Consider the following 20,705-nt stretch of genomic DNA (forward strand, 5'->3'; position numbering starts at 1 on the left):
GTGCAGAACCTCATGTTCCAGCAAAAGAGTTGACCTTTATCCTGGAGCAGCTGGAAGCCCAGGCAGCCTCATGGCTCCCTGCAGCCCGGGAGCTTCAGGGCTGGGCTGGGGCCAGGGCCAGGGCCAGAGCATTCTCCTCTGATCCCCCATTAACCCACATTTACTGCCCTTTGGCTCAGCAAGGCCTGTGGAAGAGTCCGTCACTCAAATATAATGCTATGTCCAAAGCACAGTCCTTCATTCATTCATTTTAAAAAATAATGTTTAGCAAGCTCTGCTGTTAGCCAGGTACTGCTCTGAGCACCACTAATGGGTCATTGAACCCCACAGAGGTCCCAGCTCTGGAGAAATTTACACCCTTGGCAGCTGGGAGAGGGACAGGCCATTAAAAAAATGAAACAAATAAATTAGCAAGATAATTTCAGATCATGATAAGTGAAAGAAGAAAACAAAACAGGGAGGTAATTGAGCATGACTGGTGCTCTGAGTAGTCAGGGAAGGTTACTCTGAGGAAGGTTATATTTGAGCTCAGACATGGATGACAGGAACAGAACAAACCAGTCATGTGGACATCTGGAGGCTGAGGGTCTCAGGCACAGGAAACAGCACATGCAAAGGCCCCGGGGCATAAAAGAACTTGGTGCTTTCCAGATTTAGAAAAAAGGATGGGTTCAAATCTATTAACCCCCAGCAATCCTATGCAAGCATTATTATACCCATTTTGTGCAAAAGGATCAAAATGGTCAAATCCCTTGGCCAAAATCACAACTGGTAGTACACATTTTTATTCTAAAGCCATTGTTCTTTTTTCTACCAAAGTTGCAAGTATAGCAACCGTGTGTGTGTATCCTAAATTATCTATGAAAGTCCAATTTTTAAATTCTGTCTCATTTTCCCCTGGACGGTTATCTTGGACATTGTATTCCAAACCATGACTTGAAGCCCTGTCTTCATTAAGTACTACCAGTACTAGTACTGATAGTACCAGTCCTAGACTAGCACTTGACCACTGTAAGCCTTAGTTTCCTTATCTGTACATAGGGAGAGTAGTATTTCCAATATCATAGGCTTGGTGGGAGGATTAAATAAGATTGTTCAGGTAAGAGTCAGCACAGTGCCTGGAGCATGATGCAAATTCAATTAATGGTGCTGCTTCTTTATTGTTTCCTTGGAAATGGAGGCCACCTGCAGAATGATCCTGCCCCCACGGAGTGGGGAACCCAAGACATATAGACAGAAAGAGAGACCAACAATGTGAGGCCCCAGCCGGCTGCCAGACAGGCGGGAGAGCAGCGGGGAGAGAGCGGAGAGAGAGCCGGAGAGGGCGGCCGGAGGGCCTCTTCCCTTCCCTTTGCTCAGCCTCTCGCTCCTCTGCTAGGATCCCACATCGATACATCTTGTACTTCCCGTTTCCAGGGAAATTCCTCACGCTGGACCGCACCCACCCTTGAGGACCTCCGATCTCTTTGAGCAGAACGGAAGCCAGACAGAGACAGGGACTACGAAGCCACAGTCCCCAGCCCTGTGTGTGCCAGGAGGCCCTGGGGCAGACGGCCACGCTGCAGGAGGTGCTAGGACCTCCCCCCGGGGAGCCCAGCGTGGCTGCAGGGACAGAACGCCTCTCAGAGGAGGTAGGGACCTCGTGGAGTACGTGACTGCTTCCCCTCCAGCTGCATGCTCCAGTTAGCAGGACAGGGACCCCTCCCCACCCGTCCCCAGCCTTCCCCTGCTTCCTGCTCTGGTGCTGGGAGGCCCTGTCACCACACAATCGCGTGCACGCAGCACGCACGCCCCTCCCAGGCACCTCTGAGAAGACCAGCTGCAGCTGGGGGTGGGGTGCGCTGAGTACTGCCCGGTTCTCACACCCCTAGCTGCTCTCCCACCCTGCCCTAGCCCCCAGCTGCTGAGCTGCCTCTAGGTTTCAAGCAAAGCATGACTCTGTCTTTCCTGCTGCTCCGCAGCAGCAGCACCGCCTGGGGTTATTTTTAGCAGGGATGCAGGGAAGGCACATTCCTCCTTGACTTTCACTGCAGTCACCCCCTACTCCCCAGCCGTGACGTGACTCGCTGGGGGAGGCCGGGGTACGGAAACCCCCTCCCAGAAAGGGGAAACTGCTGTGTTTTCTGTTCCTTCAGTTCACCAGAACAGCAGTCGCAGTCAAGCATGGGGTTGGACTGATGGGAAATTCTAGGTTCCGAAGCCCACGGGCTCTGTCCCATCCCTGTTCTTGGGGAGCAAGAGGCACATGGTGACTGGAGTCGAGGTGCCCGGTCTGTGGGTGCTGGGGCCCCTGGCGAGCAGCGTGGCCGCACGGGCACTGTGGATACGTGGTGTTCACGTGGGCGCTGGCTACATGATTCATTAAACTGAGCACATGCCTTCCATGTGTTGTTCTATGCGTGTATCTTCTCGATGCTAGCAATGCTTATTGAGGTATGATCTACATACATTCTGCATACAGTACAATGCACGAATCAAATATGCAGCTCGGTGAATTTTGCCAAACGTATATGTCCATGTGACCCCCACTAGATCAAGATGCCGGACATTGTCATCACTTCTGAGTGCCCTTGTGCTCCCTCCCAGCCAGGCCCAGCCCAGAGCTGACGGATCCTGGTTTCTATCACCATAGGTTAGTTTCGCACATGCACGTGTGTGTGTGTGTGTGTGTGTGTGTGTGTGTGTGTGTGTGTTATAAACATAAAAGAAATGCAGCTGCTATCATAGAAGGGGGGACATGGCAAAAAAATTCTTAACATGAAAAGGGAGTATCACAAAAGGAGGGTTATTCCAACTGGAAAAAACTAATGTACCCTTGGCCTGGGAAACAGGAGTTTTCAGAGCCAGCCCAGATCCTGAGGGTTGAGAGCAGAGGGGCTGTGAGTGGGGATGGGGGAAGGGGAGGCCAGCCAGGGCCTCCTGCAACCCCTCACCACTGAGCAGTTTCCAGCAAGGCCAAGGCTAGTGGAAGGGCGCTCTCAAGGGCATGCACGGGAGGCAGGGAGAAGTCAGGGCCCCTTTGCAGTTAGGTTATTTGTTTTTCTGCCTTCCCTTCAAGGTCTTTTTGATTCTGAGTCTTCTTCACCCTTTGTCCTGCCTGGGGAAGGGGGAGGCTGAGGCTCTCACAGTAGAGGGTAGAAAAGATCATGGAGCTCACCATTCCTCCCTCCCTTCCTTCCTTCCTTCCCTCCACTTAGGCACCTACATTGGGCTGTGGGTGCCTGCCAGGTGCAGGGGATAGGAGGATGACTAAGACAAATTTTAGCTCACTGTGGAGTCAGAGTTGGCATTCCCAGGTGAGGCAAGGCCTTACACCTCCTTCCTGTTGGACATGAGGGGCCCAGAGAGGGGAAGTGACTTATCCAGAATCACGCAGCTAGCTGCCGGCAGCTGGCAGAGGTCAGCAAAGAACAGGACCCCTGATTCAGCCCTAGCTGGGGAAATGAAAGCAAAGGAAGCAAAATCAATGGCCGGACTCCCCTGCAAGCTTTCTGGGGTAGCAGAAAGAGCACTGACCTTGAGTCAGGAGACCTCATTTCTGCCATGAGGTCTTAGAAGCACTTCCTTGCTCTGGGCCTTGGTTTTCTCTTGTGAACATGAAGGAGGCGGCCTCCTGGGCATGTTTAAGGGCCTTTGTACTCTAACTTCTTGAGCATCCCCCGCATTTTCCTGCCTTGGTGCCTTTGCTTGGTAGTTTCTGCCACCTGGTATGCCCCACTCCCCTCCCACTTCCTTCCTCTGACATTCTCCTAATCATTTATGACTTTCAAATGCTGCCCCCAGAGTCCCCCCCAGTCCTTGGGGATCTGGTGGGGGGTGTCACCGAGGTCTCCACTGCGAGGACAGACAGAGCCTCCCCGGTTTGCAGGCCTTCCACAGGGAAGGGCCTGCTTAGCCGCTGTTGGAGGAATTGCAGGGATTTCTTCCTCCCACCCCACACTTCCACATGCCCCTTTTCAACTTTCAGAGCCTGATGTTGTCCTTCCACAGGGCCTCCAAGACATTGTGCCCGGCAGCCCAGGTTGGAGCATCAAACTGGGACACTTCTGCCCGGGGAGGTGACCCGAGGAGGGCTGAGAAGGCAGAGCCTCAGCCAGAAGGATGGCTGCCCCACCTCACCTGTCCCGCCCTCATTCACAAACACCTGGGCACAACAAATCCTCCCTCACAACAAACACATGGCTCCCGCTCCCACGGCCACACCCAAACCCACTCCTGCCCACCTGCCCGCAAACAGACCAGCACATTTGCAAACACGTACCTCCCTGCCCCCACGGCTCCCCTGCCCCGCCTTGGGGCACCACCCTCGCAAGCAAGTTCATTGCACAGACACACGGCGCGCACGGACAGGCACGTGGGCGACCCGGAGCATGCATGGGCATGCAGCCCCACACACACGCACACTGAGCACATGCACACACGTGTGAACGCATGGGCACGTAGACACACGGACACACCAGGGGTGCACACGCACACACACCCACACGCTCTCCCATGATACGGGCCCCCTCCATGCTCGGCACCCAGGTGGGCCCAGCTCATGCTCAGCAAGCTGAGGCTGCTCCAGGAACGTGCCACGAGAGCGCTCGGTTCTGACTCCTGGCTGCCTCTGGATTTATATCAGACTGGGGTCTTTTCTATTGATTTTCCTTACTGATGGCCCCACGGGAATAAGCAAAAGCCTCAGGAGCTGCGGGTGCACTCTGGGGCAGCACCCCATCTGGGCGGCTGAAGGAGTGGGGTAAGGATTCCATCACTTCTGTGAACCAATGTCCCCAAGGAGGGGTGGCCTGGTGAGACCAGTAAACGTGTGGCTGGTCTTCTCTTTGTTCTCACCGCCACACTCCTCCCCCAATCCCACCCATTCTTCCCCATCCAATTGGTCCTCATGTCCCATGGGTTATTCTTGTCCCATTCCTCCCATCCAGCCCCTCCTCTCAGGCCTCACCACCACTGCCTCCCTCCAGGGTTTCTAATGGCAGAGGAGAGGTGAGCAGCCCACCTCCAGGTTTATACCATCCTCCCTCTCCATCTTCCACACTGCTGCTAGAATCATCTGCCTCAAACACGCAGCTCATCTGTAACTCAGAGCCCTTCACTGGCTCCCCATTAAGAACAGAGGCCCAAATGCCCAGCATGGCACAGCCAGCTGCCCACGCGCAGCATGCAACTCTCAGCCTGCCCCCAACCGCAACTCTCAGCCTGCAGCTCTCAGCCTGCTACTCTCAGCCTGCCCCCAGCCTCATATAATTCCTCCCGGCCACCCCCCTCACCTTGCCACACTGGTGTAGGCCTCTGAGCCTTCGTATGTGCTGTTCCTGTTTTTCGGATCACCCTTCCCTCCTTTACCTAGCAAAAATCTTCTGGTCTTTCTAGATTGAGGGGTCCTTCTTGGTCTCAATTAGAGTTCATTTAATAATAGTGTTGACAATAATGATTTATATATGCAAGACAGCCGGACAGTGCAGGGTGTGTGCCTATAGAAATTCTGGCTTTTAAATGTGTGCATGCTTGTTAAATCCACATAGCAACCTTGATAGCTACTATCATTATCATCTCTATCCTATCAATGGGAAAACTGATACACAAAGAGTTGAAGTGACTGATTCCCCTAAGGTGACATACCTGAGCGAGATTTGCTCACAGCCAGTTTGGCTGAAGAGTCTGTGCAGTTAACCCCTGAGCCGAGGTGCCTCACTCACTTTCGTAAGCATTTGCCCACTCACATGGCTTTGAGCAACCAGCATCAGTTAGTGTCTGATGAATGAATGAATGAATGAATGAACTCATTAAAATTGAATAGAATGAAGAAGTAGGGCTCATCTTCATTTACGTAAGATGTCTGCCATGCCAAAGCTGTTTTATTTTTATAGAACATGGAATATTTTAAAGAAAATAAATTTTGAGAGTAAAATCCCATACATCATCTGGCTTTTTAAATGGAATTTATATCAATCCCCAAGCCTAAGTGTTTTTACATCAAGGAAGAGAGATGTCCTCATAACCCCCTAATAACCTGTTGAACCACAGGCTGTCATCTACCTACTGAGCAATCCCCGAGTTACCCCTGGGGAGACAGACCCCCGAGAAGTGACCTCAGGCCAGGTGAATTCCAACTGATGCCAAGGGAGCACCACAACTTAGAGCATGGGCCAGGGACAGAGTTGTTCCAACCATGTCTGTGAGAGCTTTCTGGAAGAGGTGAGATTTGGGCAGAATCTTGAAAGATTTTGATAATCAGAGGAAAGGAAGAAGGGCAGGGAATTCCTCAAAAATGTTTGGCCCCCAGGATTGGGTGGTAGGAAGGGCAAGGTAGGAAGGCAGGAGAGAGAGAGAAAGAGGGAAGATATGAGGGTGGTGAGGTCAGAGAGGCAGGTCCCAGTCACATGGTGGCATGGCAGGGGCTGAAATCGCCTTCACTTCCACCCTGGGTGGCCATACAGTTTTGGACGAGTGGCCGATTTCTCCTATTCTCGGCTACCCTTCACGCAAATTGAGCATTTAAGTCCGGGGAAAACTCAAATGAGAATCCTCAGAGCAGGAGGTTTGCCGATCCTCCAGTCTAACGCTCGGTTCCATCCACCAAGGAGCAGCTTCAGCTTCCGACACTCACTTCCGAGAGGCTGCGGGAGTAAGCCATGGCTTCGCCACCCACTGGCCGGGCAGGACATCTAATCTCCGTGCCTTGACTTCCTTAACTGTCAAAGAGTGATAGCGTCTACCTCCTAAGGTTGTTGTTGAAGATTAAATTAGTTAAGGCGCTCAAAACACCTAGAACATAGTGGAGCTTCCAACCCTGGCTAATGTGGTCGCTGTAACCAAGGGTCTTCATAATGTGGAAAATTTCACGAGGCCACCCCTCCTCCAGGGCACAGGTTTGGCCGTGGTTGCTGCCTCTCTTTAGTCCCATGCTTCTCCCACAGGTGTGGTTCCTGCTGACCTGAGCGATACCCTCCACGCCCACCACTGCCCACTTACGCCTGCTAAGCTGATACCGGCTTCTTTGGACAAGATTAGTTTTGCTTTGTGCCCGCAGGGCCAGGACAGGAAAGTGAAGCTGTGATGAAACCTGACTAAATAGTTTTGGGGAGTGCACTGGGCCAACTTCAGCTCCAGGGTCAGCCAGATTCCTGACACCAGAGCCAAGTCCCGGAAGAGCAGGCACTGGTGTCCCAGCATGTCCCCAGGGGTGGCCGGCTCACTGCCCTGCATGTCGCCAGGCTTGGGAAAGACCTGCCGGTTGTTTGCACGATAGGGTGAGAGCAGCATCCAGCTATGCCATGACACCTCCAGCTCTTGGAGAACTAGGCTGGGACAGGATACAAATCTGGCTCCTTGCAAGAAAGGGGCAGGTGGTGAGGGGATTGACTTACAGAACAGAGCCCAGCTCTGTCCTGGTGCCAGGCCCAGCTAGCTGCTCCTGGGCAAACAGTGAGGACCTGAACGATTCTCTTCGAACTTCCAGGTTCACCCCACACACACCAATCTTGCCCTTCTTACCCACTTCTGGGGCTTTCTCCTAACACACCCCCATCCTGCAAAAGCCTTTTCTTAGATCCCCCTGTGGCAAGGGCTGAGATGATGGAGTCAGCCTTAAGAGTTTGAAATTCTGAGTGACAGCCTTAATTCACTTTGGTGCAGGGGATCAAGGGGAAAAAATAGCAGGTCAGAAACTATTATTCGAAAGCTATTTTCTAGAAATACAGAAAGAAGTGAAAAGATAATGCACAGACTAATAAGTATGCACACATACTGCATGTGTTTTAGATCAACCGCACAGAGGCATAATTTACAAATAGTACAATGCACGCATTTAAGTGTACATACAGTTTGATGAGTTTTGACAAATGTGTTTGCCTGTGTAACCTTTATCACAATTTGGATCGGTACCTTCACTTTAAAAGTTTCCTTGTTCCTTTCAACAATCAATCCCCACCTGGCCCAAGTAAACCCTAACCTGCTTTCTGTCAATATGGATTAGATTTGGATTTTCTAGAACTTCAGATAAATGAAATCATATAGTATGTATTCTTTTATATGTGGCTCCTTTTGCTCAATATAATGCATAATGGTTTTTTTGTTTTGTTTTTCTAAGACAGGGTCTCACTGTCACTCAGGCTGCAGTGTAGTGGTACAATCATAGCACACTAGAACCTCAAGCTCCTGGGCTCAAGTGATCCTCCTGCCTCAGCCTCCCAAGTAGTTGGGACAACATGCACATACTACCCATGCCCAGCTAATTTTTCTAGTTTTTGTAGAGACGGGATCTTGCTCTTGCTCAGGCTGGCCTTGAACTCCTAGCCTCAAGCAATCCTCCTGCCTCGAACTCCCAAAGTGCTGGGATTATAGGTGTGAGCCATGGCCTCAACATAATATTTTTGAGATTTGTCCATATTTTTGCATGTATTAGTAGTTCATTCATTTTTATTGTTGTGCTTTATTCCACTGTGTGGCCACACCACAATTTGTTTATCTATTCTACTGTTGATGGAAATTATAATTGTTTGTCATTTAGGGCTAGTATGAAAAAGTTGCTATGAACATTCTTGTATTAATACAACTCTTTTGTGGACAGATGCTTTTATTTGTCTTGGGAGCAGAATTGCTGCGTTGTATGGTAAATGTGTGTATGCTGAATGTCAAAGGAAACTGCTAAACGGTGTTCCAAAGTGGCTGTGTGTTCCCACCAGAAAAGTACGAGAGTTCCAATTGTTCCACATCTTGGCCAGCTCTTGGTATTGTCACTGTTTTTATTGTTGGCACTTCTGGTGAGGCATATATTGCTCTGTCCCTGAAGCACACACTACTGGTCCCTCCTACTCTTTCTGAGTTTCTCTCCCTGCCATATGCTCTTCTGCATTTGCTCTGTCTTTCCACCATGTGCTAGGAGCATTTCCTGGAATTCTCATCATTTGGGTCTCCGCACAAGTGTCACATCCTCAGAAGTCTTCCCTCACTATCCTCTCTAATGGTGTCCTCAACACTTTTCAATCACATTGCCCTGTCTGCCGCATGAGAACTTCAGCTCCATGAACAAATGCATCCTGAATGTTTTGCTTACCTACAACAGTGCCTGATAGATGGTAGGTGCTCAATATATTGTTGAATGGATTTGCAAGCCCAAAGTGTTATGTTCAATATATTGAATCTCTGGGGGTCCTGGGAATGAAAGGGGCTGCATATCATCAAAACAGAAATATTTAAAGCATAAATTATTTTTATCATTTGGGGCTGTTCTGTTTTACATGTAAATATCTTAGAAATGAAAAGTGTAGAAAACAAGAAAGAAAGAAAGAGAAAACCATAGTTTCATCAAATTATTATAGCTTAAAAATATAAATAATTTTTATTAGTTTTAAATTTTTGATTATTTTTAAAGTTAGCTTTTGAATAAGTTACATTTGCACATATGGTGAAAAATTCAAACAGTATCTCCTTTTGGAAAAGGCTGCTATATACAAACATAGATATATCTTTCTCTATTTTTTTCCAAAAATAGTGTTGCATTGTATACGTATACATTACTCTGCACCTTGCTTTTTTCATTTAACCATTTATCTCAGGACTCATTCCACATTATTATATGTATTAGTTAAGATTAGGTTCAGCTGCGAATGACAGAAAATTCAGAATATCAGTGCCTTGCAAAATGAGACACTGGTTTTTCTGGCTAATGAAGTCCAGAGGTAGGTAGCCAGGCAATACTGGGATTCCACAATTGTTAGGGACCTAGGTTTTGTTATGTCATCCTCAACGTGAGGCTTCTACCTCATGGTCCAATATGGCTTTCTGAGCTCTTGTCATTATGTTGCATCTAGCCAGCAGAAAGAGAAAAAGAAAGAGAGGCATATGAGCTTCCTCCCCTTAAGGACAATTCCCATGACATTTCTGCTCAGCTCCCATTGGCCAGAACTCAGGGGCACACCTAGCTGCAAGGGAGGCTAGGAAATCTATTCTTTTTTCCAAATAGTCATGTACCCAGCTCCAAAATCAGAGGGGAAAAGGAACATGGATATTAGGGGATGATAAACAATCTCTGTTACGTTATATATAGATTTGCATCACTTTAAAAAATGCTACATAGAATTCCATGGTATAAATGTATCATAATCTATGTGTTTTTTTCTTTTTTCCAGACCATGACATCCAAAAGCAATACCATAATTTATGTAACCAGTTGGCAGACGTTAAGTTGTTTATATTCATTACAAATGATGCTGCAATGAACTATATCTTATATCTACCCACTTGCTTGGAATATATGGGTGTATTTCTGTAGTATAAATTCCCAGAAGTGGAATTATTGCGACAAAGACTATGTGAGTTATTGCCAAGTTTTCTTCTGAAGAGGTTTCATCAATTTTTGGTCTTACCAATAATATTGTTTCCTGCACCCTGACCAACCCACTGTTTTACAAAACTTTAGCAGTTTCTTAGAAAATGATATCTCTGGTAAGTGTAAAATGCTTTTGGTTTACATTTCTCTTATTATAGGTTAGGTGGAATGTCTTTTCATACTCACCAGTGATTTAAATTATGAAAGTAATTCAAGTATCTAGTAAAACATTATCTAGTAAAACAATATAAAGAGAAATGCAATAAAAACTAGTTCTTCCTACTCCAGGTTGCCAGGTCCCATCTTCTTAGGAGTAACCAGCATTAAGAGTTCCTTGGGGGCCGGGCGCTGTGGCTCACGCCTGTAATCCTAGCTCTTGGGAGGCCGAGGCGGGCGGATTGCTCAAGGTCAGGAGTTCAAAACCAGCCTGAGCAAGAGCGAGACCCCGTCTCTACTATAAATAGAAAGAAATTAATTGGCCAACTGATATATATAGAAAAAATTAGCCGGGCATGGTGGCGCATGCCTGTAGTCCCAGCTACTCGGGAGGCTGAGGCAGAAGGATCACTCAAGCCCAGGAGTTTGAGGTTGCTGTGAGCTAGGCTGACGCCACGGCACTCAACAAAGCGAGACTCTGTCTCAAAAAAAAAAAAAAAAAAAGAGTTCCTTGGGGCTGGCTGCAGTGGCTCACACCCGTAATCGTAGCTCTTTGAGAGGCCAAGGAGGGAGGATCGATTGAGGCCAGGAGTTTGAGATCAGCCTGAGCAAGAGTGAGACCCTATCTCTACAAAAAATAGAAAAATTAGCCAGGCATGGTGACATGCACCTGTAGTTCTAGCTGCTTGGGAGGCTGAGGTGAGAGAATCACTTGAGCCAAGAGTTCGAGGTTACAGTGAGCTATGATTGGGTCACTGCACTCCAGCCTGGGCAAAAGAGTGAGACTCTAGCTGCAAAAATAAAAATGTTTCTTGCATATACTTCCATAAATCTCCATTGGAATATATTAATAAATATATGTATATACTTTTTAATTATATTAGTCTCTGTAATTTTTTAAAAGTAGGAGTCTCCATTATACTCTGTTGTACACTTTGTTTTTTCACCTAATATATTTTGTAGATCTTTCGTGTCAGTACATAGAAATATATTTTATTCTTTTAAATTGTTGCATATGTTGCATGGAAAAAACAAAATTCATTAAGACAACCTCCTGCTATTGATGATTAAATTGTCTTTAGTTTCTTGCTGTTACAAATACTTCAGTGAACATCCTTGTATATGTAGCATTGCCAACATGTAGGAGTATAGCTATAAAATAAATTCCTGGAAATGAAATATTGGGTCATTGAGTATGTGGGTTTTAAAATTTGATAAACATTGCTAAATTGTCTGCCAAAGAGGTTATACAATCTTCACTTCTATGAATGAAAATGGCTATGCCCTATTTCCCACATCCTTACCTGCATTGTATATTATCAAACTTTTAAATAATCAAATAGATAAAAATGGTGTATCATCATGTTAAATTGTATTATTTTTATTATGAATGAAGCTAAATATCTTTTTATGTATTTCTAAATAATTTGTTTTTCTCTCTGGGAACTGCCTATTTATATCTTATTCCCATTTTCTTTTGAATTATTTATCTTATTGATTTGTAAGAGTTCTTTGTATATTAAAGAATTGACCCTTTGTTATATGTATTATAAATATTTTCCAAGGTTGTAATTTGTCTTTTGACTTTGTTTACAGTGTGTTACATTTTTAGGAATCTGAGTCTGTCAATCTTTTCCTCTATGGCCTCCTATGTCTTGCTTATAAAAGCCTTCCCCACTACAAGCTTTCAGAAGTAAACTCCCCCATGTTTTCTTATATTATCTTTGTATTTTCATTTTTTACCTTCAGATCTTTGATCCATCTGGAGCATTTTTGTTATAAGAAATGAGGTAAAGATCTAGCTCCCTCCCATCCCCTGTTCCCTAGATGACTAATTGGTTTTCCCATCATTATTTATTGAATATTTAAACATTTCCCCAATGCTCTGAAATGTTCATAGATAGTTAGGACTATTTCTTTTTCTTTTATTTTTGAAACAGTGTGTCTCGCTTTGTCACCTGGGATAGAGTGCAGTAGCATCATCGCAGCTCACTGCAGCCTCAAACTCCTGGGTTCAAGCAATCCTCCTGTGTTGGCCTCCTGAGTAACCGGGACTACAGTTGTGCGCCCAGCTAATTTTTTCTATTTTTGGTAGAGACAGAGTCTTGCTCTTGCTCAGCTGGTCTTTGACTCTTGACCACAAGTGATCCTCCCTCCTCGGCCTCCCAAAGTGTTAGACTCTATTTCTATGTTTTATATTATTTCATTTATATGATTTCATCAAAATATATTTATATTTTATATGCCAGAGTTAAGCTGTTTTAGTGATAGTTTTATACTATGTTTTGATATCTGCTAGGGCTACAATGCTTTTCTTTTTCAGAATTCTCCTAGCAATTTTTACATGCTAATTTTTCCAAATGAATTTTAGAATCAGTTTGTCAAGGCAAAAGAAATCATATTGCTATTGGGATTGCAAACAGTAAATATTTTTGTGCCTCAGTCTACAAAAATATACAGTTTCTAAACAAAGAACTATAACAGATATATGATATTTAAGTAAGTCTTAAAAACATGCTAGCACGCTGTCAGCCCTCCTCCTGAGGCTCCCAATGATGTTGGTATCTCAAAGCAGCTTCTGCAATCGGGAGGTTGTCTCAGGGGCTTAATCCAGCCACCCAGACATGTTCCTAGTTTTTTGAGCAATAAGGATGGGAAGTCATTCTTTCCTCTTGAGCTATCACTGGATTGTCAGGAATAGCACAACCAAGTGAAGGCAGCAGGTGTTACACTGGAGTTGAGCACCTTAGGAAGAAAAGGAAGAAGCAGCTTCAGATCTGGTAGTGATCACCAGGGAAACCACAATGGCCAACAGGCCTCTCTGGGCCCCCAATTACTAGTCCTTGAGCTCTAGACTCTGTGAGTCTGGAGGAACTTTCTAGATGCCGCCTCCCCATACACACACTCTACAGAGGTAGAAACTGAGGTGCAGAGAGGGATTTCTCAAATTTGCACAGCTATTTAGTGAAAGATTGGAACTTAGAACCCAGGTGTATCATTAGTGGATCTTAGTTGCAAACAACAGAATCCTATCTGACCAGATTGAGCAGAAAGAGACTTATTTCAGGTAATTAGGTAACTCACAGACTCACCAGGAGGGATAAGAGAAACAGATTCCAGGCAAAGCTTCCAGTGACAATGCCTAAGGCCACATTGCAGAGAAAATGGTAGCTACCACCACTGTTGAACACTGATTCCAATAACTTAGTGTTAGCACAGCCCCTCCTGCCCCAGCACCAACACCAAATGCTGCCTCAGGAACTTGACCTTACAACCCCTGAGAAACCACCTCTGTTGCCATTGTAACCACCAAGCCTCCTGCCGTGTACTTTCGAACTAAAGTCTCCTTTGGGTGTGTAATTGGTAGAGCTAGGTCTCATGCCAATGTTCTGGCTGCAAGGGAGGCTGAGAATTTGAGTTCTGACTTCTAGGTTGAGGGGCAAAACAGGGAATTTCCCCAAGTATAGAAAAGCCACGGCCGGGCATGGTGGCTCACACCTATAATCCTATCATCCTAGCATTCTGGGAGGCCGAGGCAGGCGGATTGCTTGAGGTCAGGAGTTCAAAACCACCCTGAGCAAGAGCGAGACCCGTCTCTACTATAAACAGAAAGAAATTAATTGGCCAACTAATATATATAGAAAAAATTAGCCAGGCATGGTGGTGCATGCCTGTAGTCCCAGCTACTCGGGAGGCTGAGGCAGAAGGATTGCTTGAGCCCAGGAGTTTGAGGTTGTTGTGAGCTAGGCTGATGCCACAGCATGCACTCTAGCTGGGCAACAAAGTGAGACTTTGTCTCAAAAAAAAAAAAAAAAGAAAAGCCACTTAGAATTTGGACCAATACTCTAGTCAAAGACAACTACATATGCTGGATAAATATTTTGAAATCCTTTTTATTGGTACATAATATTTATATTAATATATATTTATAGAGTATGTGTGATATTTTGTCACATGCATAGAATATATAACGATCAAGTATTTGGGGTATCCATCACCAGGAGTATTTATCATTTCTATGTGTTGGGATTTAAATCTTTTTTTCTCTGTTGATTTTTTTTAGATTTATATTTTAATTTCAGAATGTTACAGGGGTACAAACACTTTGGTTACATATGTTGCCTTTGCACTGCCCGAATCAGAGCTACATGCGTGCCCACCCCCAGACAGTGTGCACCCCACCCATCAGTGTGAATACACCCATCCCTCCCTGCCCGCCACCTGATGAATGTTAGGGATTTAAATCTTAAAATCATCAAAAACCTAACGAGATAGTGAGGAATTACTGTATCAGGATACAGGAAATTGTAAGAGTCCAGAGAGGTTAGAGTTGCCAGATAAAATACAGTACTCCCAGTTAAATTCTTGTCTGAATTTCAGATAAGCAATGAATAATTTTTTAACTGTTTGTCTCAGCTAAATTTGAATTTCGGATAAACAGCGAATATTTTTTTCACATGCAAAGTATCCTTATGCAATATTTGGGACATACTTATACTAAAAAAGTATTTATTCCTTATCTGAAATTCAAATTTAATTGGATGTCTTGTATTTTTATTTGTTAAATCCAACAAGCCTCCCAAGGGCTGCTTTTGCCCAAGAGCATGTGCCGATCTAGATGAGCCATGGGAGAAGCTGAGCTGTACTTTTCAAAGCTTCTTGAGATTAAGGGGTACAAAATTGAAATTCAGGGCCTACCGAGGTTGGAGACCCAGATAAACCTCCCTTGTGGTAGACTGTTACTTTTGATGGTCCCAAATCAGCTTTGGCTACGGGTACTCACGCCCTATGTACTCCCCTTGACTCTGGGCTGCCCTGTGACCTGCTTCAATCAATAGAACATACTGGAAGTGATGTTGTGCCAGTTCTGGCTTAAGCCTTGAGAAGGCAGCGTCTACATTTTGGCTCTGGCGAAAGCCAAATGCTATGCAACAAGTCCAGCTACCCCGAGAGCTGGGACCTAACTAAGGATTGGTGTCTAAGTGGATTTCAGAATTGCCAGCGACCTGTGGCTGGCACTCCCTTTTCCATGGGAGTGTCTGTTGGGATTTTCCTTTCCCTGCCTCGCCATTGTGTGTGGGGAGCAGATAACTTGTCTCTTTAGTTCAAAGGGCTTCAGATTGAGAGGAGCATCACTTGAGAAGCTTCATTCAGAACTGGATCTGATTTAGATGAGGTAAATATGGACTTTAAGCTCAATCCTGGTACAGCAATAGGATGAGAATTTGAGGGTCTTAAAGGACAGTGAGTGTATTTTGCATGGGAGAGCAGGTGAATCACTAGGAGACAGAGGGTGGACTGTAACAGATGGTTACTTCACTGGCCTCCGTGAACCATGTATCTGAGTATTCACACCAGTGTTAGTTCCCTCCCCTTGAACCTGGACCGGGCTGTGACCTGCTTTAACCAAAAGAATGTGGCAGCAAGATACTGTATGAGTTATAGGCCTAGACCGTAAGAAGTCCTGGCAGTGTCCATATTTGCCCTTTGGGGGAAGCCAGGAACCTAGTTCAGAAGTTCAACTACCTTGAGACCACCACGTTGTGAGGAGCCCAACCTAGCCTCATGCAGAGGCATGTGGAGAGGAGCTGAGGGCTCTGGCCACCATCAGCTGTTCTCTGCGTGGGTAAGGCTACCTTGGAAGCGGATCATTCAGCCCTGGCTGCTCCGACCAATGCCACATCGACTAAACACCAGGTGTCCTTGCTGAATCCTGTCCAAATTTCGCATCATGAGCAATTAACTATAATAGTTGTTTTTTTAAGCTAGGAGGAAGCAAACTATAGCTGACTACCTGTACTTTTATTTTCATTAACAGCTTTATTAGGACATAATGCACCTACCATACAATTCATTCATTTAAAGTGTACAACTCAATGGTTTTTACATGTTCACAGATATGTGCAAGCATGACCACAGTCAGCTTTGTAACATTTTTATCACCACAAAAAGAAATTCTGCATCCTTTACTTATCACCTTCCTATCTCTTCCCTTCCCCTCCACACCCACCCATGAGCAATCACTAATCTACTTATCGTTTCCTGTCTTCCTTGTTCTGGACATTTCGTATGACTGCAATCATCTATTATGTGATCTTTCATGATTGAGTCCTTTCACTTAGTATAATGTTTTGAAGGATAATCCATGTTGTAGCTATTAGTATTTCATTCTTTTTTATGGCAAAAAATGTGTGGATATACCACGTTTTGTTTATCCATTCATCAGTTGGTGGATATTTTGGTTGTTTTCCACCTTTTGGCTATTATGAATAATGCTGATGTATACATCAGTATACAGGTATCGGCCAGGCGCAGTGGCTCATGTCTGTCGTCCTAGCTTTCTGGGAGGCCCAGGTGGGTGGATAGCTGCTGTTTCAGGGGTTCGACACCAGCCTGACCACAGCCTGAGCAGAATGAGACCCCATCTCTAAATCTAAAAAAAAAAAAAAAAAAAATCAAAAAAATACACAAAATCCAACAAAACACAGCTGGGCGCTCTGGCAAGCGCCTGTAGTCCCAGCTACCCCGGAGGCTGAGGCAGAAGGATCCCTCACAGGCCAGGACCTGGAGTCTGCAGTGACCCACCCTCACTGCACTCTACCCAGGATGCCGAGCGACACTCTCTCCACAAAAAAACAAAACAAAACAAAAAAACATGGATACAAGTATCTGTTTAAGTCCCTGGTTATTTTTGTTTTGTTTTAGAGACGGGGTCCCGCTCTTTCACCCAATCTGCAGTGCAGTGGTCCAGTGAAAGCTCATTGTAACCTCAAATTCCTGGGCTCAAAAGATCCTCCTGCCTCAGCCTCTCGGGTAGCTAAGACTACAGGCGTGCACCACCACCACTTGACTAATTTTTCTTTTCTTTTTTCTTTCTTGTAGAAATGGAGTCTCACTATGTTGCCCAGGCTGGCCTGGAACTCCTGCTCTCAAGCAATTCTCTTACCTCGGCCTCCTAAAGTGCTGGGATTATAGGCTTGAGCCACCGTGCCCAGCCTGTCTATGTTTTTAATTCTATTAGGTAAATGTCTAGGAGTGGATTTGCTGGAACATATGGTAATTCTATATTTAACATTTTATGAACTGCCAAACTATTTTCCACAGAGGCCATACCATTTTACATTCCTACCAGCATACGTGAGAATTTCAGTTTCACCAACACTTGGGACCCTTGTCAAAAATCAGTTGACCATACATGTGTGAGATTATTTCTGGACACTCAATTCTATTCTATTAATCTATATGTCTTTCCTTGTGCCAATACCACACTGTGTTGATTACTGCTGCTTTGCAGTCTTCCTATTTTGTTTTTCTTAATTTTTATTATTTTTAAAGATTGTTTTGACTATTCTGGGTCCCTTACAATTCCATACGAACTTTAGAATCAGCTTGTCAATTTCTATAAAGAAGTCATCTGGGATTCTGATGAGGATTGCATTGAATTAGAAGATCAATTGGATACATTGCCATCTTAACAATGTTACGTTTTTTGACCCATAAACATAGGATGTTTTCCCAATTATTTAGATCTTCTTTAATTTCTTTCAACAATGTTTACTAGTTTTCTAAGTTTTACACTTCTTTTCTTAAATATATTTCTAAGTATTTTGTTCTTTTTGATGCTATCATAAATGGAATTGTTTTCTGAATTTCATTTTTGGGTTGTTCATTGCATGTATAGAAATATAATTGATTTTTTTTATCTTATATCCTGCATCCTTGCTGAATTTGTTTATTAGTTCTAATAGTTTTCAGTGGATTCCTTAGGATTTTGCATACACAAGATCATGCATCTGTGAAGAGACAGTTGTGTCTGCCTTTCCAGTCTGGATTTCTTTTATCTGTATTTCTTGCCTAACTGCCCTGGCTAAGACCTCCAGTACAATGTCAAATAGGAATTGCTAGAGCGGACATCCTTATCTTGTCTTTGTCTTGTTTCCTGGGGGAAGCATCTGGCCTTTCACGGTCAAGTGTGATGTTAGCTGTGGGTTTTTCATAGATGCTTCCCTTTCAGGTTGACATCCTCGACTCGACAGGCTGACTGCTTTGTAAATAAAGTTTTATTGGAACATACCCATGCCATCTGTTTATGCATTGCCTATGGCTGCTTTGCGCTATAGTGACAGACTCAGGAGTTGTGACAGAGATCGCATGGCATGTAAATCTAAAATATTTAGTATCTGGCCCTTTAAGAAAAAGTCTGCTGACATCTGTTTTAAGCCACTAAATTTTGGGACAGTTTGCTACGGGGCAATCTATAACTAAAAGAACTCCCAGTCTTAGACTGAAACCCCAACGAGAGTAAGGAGGAACCATAAATAAATAAACTTGTTCATAGACTGTAGCCCAGCTTCAAGTCATTTGGGTGGCTCAGAAAGTCTGGAGTCCTGAAATTGGGTTAAGGTGATCGCAGACTGCTAACATCCCTAGATGCCTGGCAGAAACAAATGGAAATCCTTCCAGAGGAAGATATTATCATCGTTACCTCAAGTGATTTTTTAAAATACAATGGCTAAAGCATAGCCAGGTACATGAGGAGATAAAACAAGAGGAAGAAACAGGAATAAAAACTGACAATGGCAGCAGACCCACAGGACTGCAGAATAGAACTTTCAGATACAGATCATAAAACAACCATACTTACCATGTTTAAGGAGAGAAAAGACAACCGTAAGACTTATGGCAGGGCACTAGGGGATATAAGAAGTGGCATAGCAGATTTGAAAAAGAACCAAATACAAATTCTAGAACTAAAAAATAGAATAACCAAATGGAGCTCAATGTTTGAGTTCAAGAGGAGAATTTGTTTTTAAAGCTGAAAACAGAATTAGTGAACTAAAAAAACATCAGAAGAAACTTTATTAGAACAAAGCATGGAAGGACAAAAGATAGAAAATTTAGAAGAAAGGGATGAAGTGAGAAGGTCTAATGTGTTTCATTTGGAGCCCCAGAAAAAAAGAGGAAACAGACAGAAATAGTATTTGAACATGTATTGGCAGATAATTGTTCAAAACTGATGAAAAACTATTTAAAAGGTGATAGAAAGCCATGAAATGACAGATGTCCACTCTACCACGTGCTCTGACTCCTGAAACAGTATATTGGGAACATACAACGCTGCCTGTGGAAAGACTTGGAAGCCGAGATGGAGGTGGCTTCATAGTGAGTGGAAAGGGCTTGGGTGGGCTGGGTTCCAGAACGAGCTCCGCCCCTTCCTAGCTGTGCCACCTGGGCAAAGTTGCCAAACTTCAGTTTTCTCAATAAATGAGGATAAAGAGTAATATGGACCTACCTCTCACTGCTATTGTGAGACAGTCCTGTGATAAAATGCATGTGAACAAACCTAGTGAATGCCACGTGCTTTAAAACTGAGACGTGGTTTGAGCAATGCCACAAGCATGCCCAGGGCCACATAATTTACAGGGCCCAGTGCAAAATGAAAATGCAGGGCACCTTGTTCAAAAATTACTAAGACAGGGACAGCAGAGCATTAAACCAAGCACAGGGCCCTTGTATAAGTAGCTGCTTAGGTTACACGCCCATGAAGCCAGCGTTGGTGACAGGCCCTGCAAGGAACTGTTCTGCACGTTAGGAAAGGGCTGCTCATCCCACACCCAGGTGTCCACAGCCATGGCCCACATCATCTTTGAATTCTGAAAGGCAGCAATGTTTAGGGAAAATGCAAGCATGTGTGTTTCCAAATGCCAAGAAGGGCAAGTGTAGTGACTGGAGTGGTTTTCGGGGGGAGTGGGTGGGGCTAGCCAGGCTGCCATTGGAACTGTGGAACTGACTGTTCCCCACAGACTCTGGTGCAGGGGGAAAAAAAGCCTGTAGCTGTATCTACAGGGCCTGTTGTTGTTGCTGCGGTGTGTTACAACACAGCCTGGCAGCCTCCCCTGCCTTTCTGTCTTCCTCCTGGAAGAGCCTGGTCCCAGAGCATGTGACTTGTCCACATAGCTCTCTGCAGTTTGCCCACACTGCTCCTTGATGTTCCTTCAATTACTAGGCTTTTCCAGGTCTGCATGCTTTTTACTCATGCTACTGCCTCCCGCCCAGGAGTCCTTTCCTTCCTCATCCACCCTTGTGTCTGACCTACTCCATCTTTTAAAACTCAGCTCTACTGCCAGGTGACCTCTTCAACGAAGCCTTCCCTGCCTCGCCTATGCAGACATCTGTCAGAACCCCTATAACTTGAGGAAAACTGACATACCAT

This window comes from Microcebus murinus, chromosome 5 (assembly GCF_040939455.1).
Source record: "Microcebus murinus isolate Inina chromosome 5, M.murinus_Inina_mat1.0, whole genome shotgun sequence".
Classification (NCBI taxonomy): Eukaryota; Metazoa; Chordata; class Mammalia; order Primates; family Cheirogaleidae; genus Microcebus; species Microcebus murinus.